Source organism: Eurosta solidaginis, chromosome 2, assembly GCF_040869045.1.
Source record: "Eurosta solidaginis isolate ZX-2024a chromosome 2, ASM4086904v1, whole genome shotgun sequence".
In the NCBI taxonomy this organism is placed as follows: domain Eukaryota; kingdom Metazoa; phylum Arthropoda; class Insecta; order Diptera; family Tephritidae; genus Eurosta; species Eurosta solidaginis.
The window spans coordinates 237,168,411-237,179,269 of NC_090320.1; the positions used below are offsets into that span (position 1 = coordinate 237,168,411).

The window sequence follows — 10,859 nt, forward strand, 5'->3', positions numbered from 1 at the left end:
GAACATACCTTTGTTCAGACTGTCAAAATGAACACGCACATTATTAGGCGAATGAAATGGAATGAAAACATAAAACTTTGAAATTTTTGTGTGTTGTAAGAAAATGTGTTCAATGTTTTGGTTTCATTTTGATTTTGCCATCTTCTTTTGACAATCCCTACTCCAGTGAAATGAAAGACGTAAAATCAGCTGATGAGATGAGCCAACCATATAGTTCAGCCATGCGTAACTGACGTTTAAGTATACTCAATAAACACACTTTACAATGTTGCATTTGCAGTTTGAAACAATTTATTACGCAATTTTTTTTAAATTGGCAATTTATTATTACAATTTATTATATAACAAATTGCGTAATAAATTGCCCAAATAGTATAAATTGCCAATTTGGTGTGTGTTTGAACCTAGTATTAGAAAGAGTTAACTTGCGCAATTAGTTTCTTATAACTGGCAGTGATGCGCATCACGAACCGGTTCAAGTTTTGCCTGGGTGGTTCGAGCCACTGAACCGAACCGCTTTGATTTTCGAGGCGGTTCCGCCTTGCTTTTTCACGTTGATAATTTTGAAATGTGGATATGATATATTTATCTGAATGAGCTAATGCCGTTACAAGCTACCGTTATGCGAAAAATTTATAAACTCTGTGAGCTTTGCTCAGCAGAGCATAATAACGTATTTAGTAGTAAATAAAGAAGTATCACATTAAGATCAAAAAAGCTTGAAAAATTGCTTACCTCTAATGAATGGTATACAATTTTAGCTCAAACTTTTAACCAAGCAGTAGAAGCGCCATATCGAAAGTCTTCAATAAAAGAAAATCGTGATCCTAAAGAAATTAATTGGTTATTGTTTTTTGGAATTTCGCCCTTTGGAAGCATGGGATGGCGTCTTAAAAACCTTCTGATATAAATTTTTTTTTGTGATTAAACTAAAGTTGCTGTTATGATGTTACTATTTTGTCAGCTTAATGCAGTATCTCTATTATATATATTATTTATTTTAAACATTTTAATTATAGTCGAAATAAAACTTATGTGACTAACTATTGATATGAGATAAATATAATTGAAAAATGAATTGTTTTATATCATTAACATTTGCCAGCTTTAAGACTAATTACTGTAGTTCAATATTTTAACTACTTATTATATAAAGATTTAATTTCAGTTTATACTAAAACATGTTTTTACCACCACCAAGTTATCAGTTTTCGTTGAAAAAAATTTTGTGCACTGTGCCTAACTACGTTTAAGTTAAATATCGACGTGGCCAGACTGTAATGTGATTAAGAAACATACTGGCATACTTCAGTGCTGCTAGGTATCACTTTATCGTTGGCCTTATACTTGGTTAGGTCTAAAGATAGCTTACAGTTTTTTGACATACATACGTATAGGCATTTCAAATTTGAACAGAACGCTACTTTATGCATGTGGAATAAGTTGGAAACTATAAGTGAACTTGTACGCAAAAATAATATGTAAATAAAATTTTCAAACTATCTAACCAGATGAATATTCTTTTCTTTGGTTTGGTTAATCCTTGGAAAAAAAGAGCATAGATAGACAAAAGGAAAAGTCAAACTTTTTCGTTACGTTTTATATCCTACAGAAAGAGTATATAAGAAGAAGATGAGTATATTTTACTAATAATTTTCTATAAACTACAGTAAAAGATGATTTCAGTTTATTTAGCCATTTTGTACAGGAGGTTTACATAAAATGTTATGGGGTACAATTTGGCAACTTAAATCAATCGGCAGATCAAACTCGCACTAAAAAACTGGGCCTTAAATATCGGCTTACTAGAAACAAATAGAAAAATCTTGTTGTCGATTAGAATGTGACTCAGCCGTTGGATTGCCAGACCATGCAATACTTTTCGTACATACGTAGACATATCAACCCTGTCAAATACAACTCTGAATGCGACTGAGCCATTTGAATGAAAACAGTCAGTTGAACTCAGAGAAAGCACCAATTCGGTAACGTGGTAATGCGCTAATGCATTTAAATCTCATAAATTTATAAATCTATACAAATAACAGTCTCACTTTATTTCAACTATTCTTATAAATAAATGTTGTTATCCACGAAGGCATTTTAAATACAGTGTTTTTCTTAATAAGGACTAACTAGACGACATTTAAGTTTACCGAATTGCTTTCTGCGTTAGTGAGACAAAATATAACACGCATTTGTAATAAATCGTCATTGGTGAATACATTTCGACCAACATTGCATCATATTTCGTTTAAAAAAAAAAAAAAACATATATATCTGCTTCAGTAGCAGCTAACAGGAATCATCGTGCTTTGATCGCAGTCAGAATACTCACATATGTACATGTCACCATTAGTTGCTTCAGTAGCAGCATCAGTAAGTCTCGCTTAAGTTGCAACAACACCGAATTTCAGTGAATTCGTAAGCATACAAATATTGCCGTCAGCAGAGTCAACAGTGGATTCTGCCTCCGTCAACTTCAGTAGCAGTCGATGTGCGTAACGTTCGCAGTTTAAAGAGTTTCAGTGAACTCGTCAGTTGAATTTAATATTCTTAGTCGCCGTCAAATACACAAATTATTTGTTGCCATAAATAGTATAGTCGTCTCGTTCACACTTAGTATATAAGTATTGTAAATGCGTACAAGAAGCAAAACAAAGAAAAACAAAAAAGAATCATACACAAGTAATACACAAAAAGAAAAAATGTCCAATCATTCAAGCTTAAATAATACAATAGTTGAAAATTCTCCTATGGAAACAGACGGTGATTGTGCAGCGAGTTCTGTAATTACTCAGGAACATATTGGCGCATTGTTAGCAAGCATAAACTTATTAAATGACAAAGTAAATGAACTTCGCCGTGACAACGAACAAATTCGTAGCGCAATCAGAATGGGTGATAGCAACAGCGCTGCAGCGTCAACGTCAGCAGAGCAAGTACAGGGAAATGGAATCGTTCGTGCAGCCACAGAAAAAACAGCAGAACAGTCAAATAAATTACTAATGGAGAACAAGTTGCACTTGCAATCAACGTATACAAATTCGGGTATATAAAATATGAATATATCTCCGCCGGAGACAAATTCGGGTATAGTAAATATGAATATACCTTCGCCGGGCACACAACGTCCACAGTATTTGCCACAATCGTCAAACGTCTCACACAATGGTGTGATTTCATATGTAGATAATATAGTTGCTAAATTGTATCCGCTTCCTTACTTTGATGGTAACTCAGAGGATTGGCCTCTATTCAGTGCTTGTTACCATGATACAACTAGGGAGTTTGGGTACAACAATCGTCAAAATTTAATGAGGCTTCAAAGAGCATTACAAGGTAATGCAAAACGTCTTGTATCATCTTTATTAAATTACCCTAATAACGTGCCACAGGTCATTGAAGAATTGCAATTTAATTTTGGAAGACCTGAATTATTGATTCGAGTACAAATGAGGAAAATTCAACAATTTCCGAATATAACTGACAGTCATCTTGAACAAATCTTGGATTTCTCCAATCAAGTTCAGAACATTGTCGCCTTTTTAAAATCATCTCAGTGTGAACAACATTTGTATAACCCAATGCTTCTGGAGGAACTAGTCCTCAAGCTGCCAGCTTCCAAACAGTTTGAGTGGTCTCGGTGCGTAGCCGATGCATCATCACACCCAAGTCTACAGACATTCGCCGATTGATTGAGGGATATCGCTAAAGTTGTAAGCCTCATGCCATCGATGTTTACGTTTTCACTACGTGCAGCTCAGCCACAATCATCAACGAATAGCCGTCAAGGAATGCAATTATCGTCCAGCCGCCCAATGACAAATTCTTCACGTAGGGTGTTATACAGTAATGAGTCAGATCTTGATGAGCAACAACAGCGGTCGCAATACTGCATAAAATGCAAACAATCGCACAAATTAAGTGAATGTCCAGAATTTAAGGCACTTATTTTGAATAACAAATGGAAGTTTGTAAAGGACAACCGTTTGTGCTTTGGTTGCCTTCAAAGAGGTCATGGCTTGAGTGAATGCCGATCCAGGCGTGAGTGTGGACTGGAGGAGTGCAAGCGTATGCACCATCCTCTCCTGCATCAACCGATTATTTCTGATACGCAGGTCGAGTCAATGACAACTTCAGTTAACCACAATGATAAACATCTCTTGAATTGCCGCGATAACCAACATGGTGAGTGTTTATTCAAAATATTGCCAGTAATTCTTACAGGTCCCAAAGAAAGTATAGCAGTATATGCCATGTTTGATGAGGGTTCATCGATAACGCTGCTCGAAGAAAATATCGCCAACAGTTTGGGTATAAAAGGTCGTAATCTGCCGCTCACTTTGCAGTGGTACAATAACAAACAAATAACAGAGCAGTCACGGGTAGTGAACTTGCAAATACAAGGACAGGGACGAGACGATTCATTTCAGTTAAAAAATGTGCACACTATTAAACAGTTAGATCTGCCAACACAGACATTTGATCGAAACTGTTACAGCCAGCTTCGTAATTTGCCCATGCCCAATTACATAACCATCAAACCAACTTTGTTAATCGATTTAGATAACAGTCACTTAAGCGTAGCTAAAGATATAATTAGTTCGGACCCTAATGGGCCAATAGCTGTGAACACTAAGTTGGGCTGGGTTGCTTATGGGCCAACACCTCCCATGGAGCTTCCAAGTACTAAATTCCTTCATGTTCGTAAACCATTCGCGACTCAACAGTTGCATAAATTAGTTGAAGAATATTTCAGTTTGGACAGCTTAGTAGTGAAGAGCCCAGCTGTGCCGCTTCAGAGCAACGATGATCTAAGAGCAAGAAGAATTCTGCAGGAGACGACGAAATACATTGATAAGCGTTACGAAGTAGGTTTATTATGGCGTAAAGATAACATTAATTTGCCACAAAGTTACGAAATGGCCAAGCGTAGACTCATAAAGGTGGAAAACAAAATGGCTAAAGATAATAAATATGCCGAAAGCTACATTGCTGAGATGAACAAATACATAAGAAAGGGATACGCTCAGCTTCTAACAATCGAAGAACTGAGGGTTGAAGGTCCGTTAACGTGGTATTTACCACATTTTGGGGTGGTAAATCCTCACAAGCCACATAAGCTGCGAATAGTATTTGATGCTGCAGCGTCCACATCGAATGTGTCATTGAACTCAGTACTATTGAAGGGGCCAGAGCAGGCTCAGCCGTTAATGGCCATCATGTTCCAATTTCGTCAACGTCAAGTCGCAGTAGCTGGCGACATACAAGAAATGTTCTCACAAGTAAAGATCCGTATTGAGGATAGACAATCGCAACGCTTTCTGTGGCGAAATGGCGACCAGTCTCAACCGATCCAAGTGTATGTCATGTCGTCAATGATATTCGGTGCTGCATGTTCGCCTTGTTGTGCCGAATACATAAAGAATCTCAACGCCAATAGTTTCAAGAAAAGGATGCCCCGAGGTGCAAAGGCTATCGTAGAAAGTACGTATGTGGATGATCTCGTCGCCAGCTTTGATCATACACAAGAAGCCGAAGAGGTAGTCAAGGAAGCTGTCTTAATAAATGCGGCCGCTGGATTCCATTTGCGTAACTTCATCTCAAATTGCAAGAAGCTTCATTGTGAACTAAACCAGGGAGCCATCACAACTTCCGATGTAGTGGCCATGGAGCGTCAGCCCACAACCGATAAAGTCTTAGGTATGTATTGGAATTCCAGAGATGATGTTTTGGAGTTTCATTTCAGATTCCACAAAATACCGCGCGAGGTTATCGATTGCAGTAGGCCGCCAACGAAACGTGAATTGTTGGGATTAGCTATGGCCATTTACGATCCGTTCGGTTTTCTGGCCAACATTACCGTCGGGGTCAAGCTAATTTTGCAAGATACATGGAAACAACAAATAGACTGGGATGAACAACTGTCATCCAGTCTCAACATACAATGGGTTGCATGGTGGAAATCGTTCCAAGAGATCAAGTATTTTTCAGTTCCAAGATGCTATTCGCCCGCATACTCCACCGCTGAGGAATTGCAACTACACATATTCGTAGATGCCAGTGAAGCCGCTTACGCTGCAGTGGTCTATCTGCGACTTAAACATGTTAACGATATACAAGTAAAATGTTTGGCCGCCAAATCAAGATGCGCACCGAAAAGAGAGACAACAGTACCACGTTTGGAACTACAAGCTGCAGTCCTGGGCAGCCGACTCAGGACGTTAGTGGAAAAATGCCTAGACCGAGGTATACATAGTCTCACGTTCTGGAGTGACTCCAAAACCGTGTTGCTTTGGATCCGATCAATAAAAAGAGATTTTAAACAATTCGTAGCCAGTCGAATCTCAGAAATCTTGTCAAGCACAGATGCTAATCAATGGCGATGGCTTCCGACAGTAATCAACATAGCAGATGAAGCCACAAAAATGAAAACGCAAATTTCGTCTAGTTCAAGGTGGATAACAGGCCTCGCTTTCCTGTATGAAAATGAGGAATTTTGGCCAGTCGAACCTACACACTTGCACTATGATCTACTCGAAGAGGAAGAGCGTAAGAAAATGTCATTGCATGTCATTAATGTTATTTCTCTCGTAGATGTTCGCAAATATTCCACACTTGGGAAATCTCTACGAGTAGTTGCATGGATATTACGTTTTATAACCAACATCAGATCTAGGCTACGACTTTCAGGTGAGTTGTCGTCTGATAAATTGAGGAACGCCGAAATTGCTTTATGCCGACAAGTTCAGTACGAATTCTATAAACCCGAGATCGACTTACTTCAAGCTAAGAAGTGTCTACCGAAGTCCAGTTCATTGTTTAAGTTGACACCAATGCTAGACACGAATGCGGTTTTACGTATCAATGGGCGCATCGATGCCGCATATTGCCTACCCGACTCAGCACGTCGTCCAATAATTATTCCACGTAATCATCACTTCGCCATACTGGTAATGGATCACTTTCACCGGAAGAACCACCACCAGAATAGTAGACTTACGATAAATGAAATGCGGCAGCGATTCTGGATACCCAGGGCTCACTCCTTATTAGCTGCAGTAAAGAAGAGGTGTCCACTCTGTATCCGTGCCAATGCCAAGCCAGCCGTGCCATTGATGGGTCAGTTGCCACCTGACCGTTTGACGCCATATGTGCGACCCTTCTCTTACACGGGTGTGGATTATTGTGGTCCATTTCTAGTCGCTATTGGTCGCCGTCAGGAAAAGAGATGGGTAGCGTTGTTTACGTGTACGACGACCAGAGCGGTGCATTTAGAGGTTGCTGTGGACTTATCTACAGATGCATTTATACTTTGTTTAAGAAATTTTGTTAATCGTCGTGGTGTACCAGTTCGCCTCAGAAGCGACAATGGCACTAACTTCATCGGAGCTCAACTTGAGCTGAAGAATGACCGCCAGCTTTTTGATTTTGACCAAATCCAAAAGGAGGTGTCCAAAGTAGGCATAGAATGGAACTTCAACTGTCCAGCTAATCCCTCAGCTGGTGGCTGTTGGGAACGCCTTGTTCAGTGTGTTAAAAGAATATTGCAGCGAGTACTTAAAGAAGAAGCTCCACGTCTAGAAACCTTCCGCAGCGTATTAATAGTGGCGGAGAACATAATCAACAGCCGTCCTTTGACCGACATTCCATTATCAACAAACAGCGAGGAGCCATTGACTCCCAATCATTTTTTGTTGGGATGTGTAAATTCAACCCAGACGCCGTGTGAATCCGAAACGAAGATCTGCTTAAGAAAGCAATGGAAAATCTCACATAATTTGAAGGACCGCTTCTGGAAGCGGTGGATTAATGAATATTTGCCGCAGTTGTTAACGCGTCAAAAATGGCAAGAGGAAACCTCACCGTTGAAGCCAGGACAACTTGTTATCATCTGCGATCCGAGCTTGCCTCGAAGTCAGTGGCGAACAGGTCGCGTACTAGACGTCATCACAGCTAAGGACGGACAAGTCAGAAGCGCCAACGTACAAACTAGTCACGGTATCATAAAACGTCCGTCATCAAAGCTAGCCGCCTTAGAGTTTGTGAAACCCACAGAGAATTCACCAGGGGGTGGAATGTCGATTAGAATGTGACTCAGCCGTTGGATTGCCAGACCATGCAATACTTTTCGTACATACGTAGACATATCAACCCTGTCAAATACAACTCTGAAAGCGACTGAGCCATTTGAATGAAAACAGTCAGTTGAACTCAGAGAAAGCACCAATTCGGTAACGGGGTAATGCGCTAATGCATTTAAATGTCATAAATTTATAAATCTATACAAATAACAGTCTCAATTTATTTCAACTATTCTTATTAATAAATGTTGTTAGCCACGAACGCATTTTAAATACAGTGTTTTTCTTAATAAGGACTAACTAGACGACACTTGTGTTTTCCCCTTTCTCTTCTACTCTATTGAGCAACACCAACAAAGTTCATAATTCTTATAAAAAAAAGAAATTTTTTTTTTTTTTTATTATCAATCGATCTAGCTGATCTTTTAGAATGCATTTACTTATTTATCCTAAAACTTCGGAACGATTCTTTCCGTTTAGGTGGTGTGGTGGTAGCTTACTCCGCCTACCACACCGAAGATCCTGGGTTCACACCACGGGCAAAACAACATCAAAATTTTATAAACATGACTTTTCAATTAGAAGAAAGTATTTCTAAGCGGGATCGCCCCTCGGCAGTGATTTGGCAATCACTTCGAGTATGTTTCTGCCATGAAATGCTTCTCAGTGAAAACTCATTTGCCTTGCAGATGCCGTTCGCAGTCTGCATAAAACAAGTAGGTCAGCTCCCGCCAATTTGTAGGAAAAATTAAAAGGAGCACGACGCAAATTGGAAGAGAAGATCGGCCTAAAATCTCTTCGGAGTTTATCGCGCCTTACATTTTTATTGATGGAATTGTTTTTTGTTTGTTTAATGTATGCATTAAGTTCAAAGTTTATACCGAATAAAATTAGAAACAATAGTAATAAATTGAGAAATTTTAAAAGTTGGTTAAAAAAGTTTGATAAATTATTTGAATGGTTTAAAATTTCTAGCCAAGTATGTCAAATCATGAAAAACAACAGAAACGTGATTATTCAGAAAAAAAATACTATAACCAAATTCCATGCGTATGTTGAAATACAAACTTTTAATTGAAATATTTTAAAATTTAAAAACAAAAGGGCATGGTACCGGCCACTTCTGACTAAATAAATTTTTCAAATATCATTGGCATGAATCAGAAACTTTTTAAGTTGCCATTACAAAACTTGGCCAACTAATTAACCTTGTCAAAAGAATGAGTCTGGAGAAAAAGAACGCAATCGGGAAAGGCCACGTCCATTTTTATATAAAAGATTTTTAAAACGATCGTAGCCAAATATAATAAGCTATATCTTAGCGAAAAATAACTTTAATTTTACAGTGTGCTTATAACAAGAAAATGAATTAACAAAGATATTTTAGAAATGGGAGTGGCATCGCTTCTTTTTTTACCAAGCACTTTCTCACCTTATAACCGTAAATATTTCAGCCAAAAATTGAACAAATCGAATATGGCCGAATGAACAAATATAATAGACTATAGCAAAACGGCATTACAAATAAAAATTAAATTTTCTCCAATTTTACTTTTTACACTTTACTGCCATTTTCGCTATAGACGACAACTTAATACTAAAGCTATTTAACTTTAATAAATAAAAACTTTTTGAAAATGGGCAATCATTCTTCGAAGTTTCGGGAGCGATAACTAACAGAATTAAACTATCTTGAAAAATGTCGTTATACTTATTTCTTTTATCAAACGGAATATTTTTTATAAGACATAAAAAATACTGAAAAAATAAAAATATTACGACTGTTTCCGCCCGGGATCGAACCGGGGGCCTTCCGCGTGTTAGGCGGATGTGATAACCACTACACCACGGAAACAGATAATTGTAGAATTGCTTATTTTATGTTTTCTCATCAGCAAAGTAATCGTGGTAACTGCACACCAATGTTGAAATTATTTACTACTAATTTAGTGGTGAGATTTGTTCTAAAAGTAGCAACATATTTTTAGAACACATGCGTGGTAAGTAAATATGTGTATATGTACAGGATGGAGCAAAAGTAAGTACCAACATGTGTTATTATAAAGCAGCGAAATCATTTTCTAACGTTAAAGATATTTTGAGCTACACAACTGATACAATTTCTTTACCGTCATTTATGTTGGACCGATATTTACGTCGTTGTTGTTATTTTATGGATTTTTCTCCAAAGTGGCAGTTCTTTGCCTGTTGCGAATGTAGTGCGGTCAAAGAGTATAATAGACAGTTGCTGTTGAATTGACATCCTTGCGACGCAACGCAATCTTCCCAGAAATACTCGAGTAATTGTCCGACCGGAAGCAATAGAATATGCCATTGGTATGAAGTATAAATAAAATAAATGTAAGGCGCGATAACCTCCAAAGAGATCTAAGGCCGAGCTTCTCTTCCAATTTGCGTCGTGCTCCTCTTGATTTTCCCTACAAATTGGCCGGACGGGACCTACATGTTTTATGCCGACTCCGAACGGCATCTGCAAGGCAGATGAGTTTTCACTGAGAGCTTTTCATGGCAGAAATACACCCGGAGCGCTCGCCAAACACTGCCGAGGGGCGACCCCGCCTAGAAAAATTTTCTTCTAATTTAAAAACCTTATTTCTAAAATTTTGATGTTGCTTTGCCCGGGGTGCGAACCCAGGGCATACGGTGTGGTAGGCGGAGCACGCTACCATCACACCACGGTGGCCGCCGAAGTATGGTATCCTGCTGTAAATTTAAAGGGATCTAGAGATCACAGCGAGGGACTATGGACTG

The 10,859-nt window shown here is 38.5% G+C and overlaps 1 non-coding gene across 1 annotated transcript; it reads right to left on the reverse strand.

The window, feature by feature from the left end:
• Positions 1-9,869: 9,869 nt before the first annotated feature.
• TRNAV-AAC (transfer RNA valine (anticodon AAC)) lies at positions 9,870-9,942 on the reverse strand. Its single transcript has one exon. It is a non-coding gene; the product is annotated as a tRNA-Val (tRNA).
• Positions 9,943-10,859: the final 917 nt, after the last annotated feature.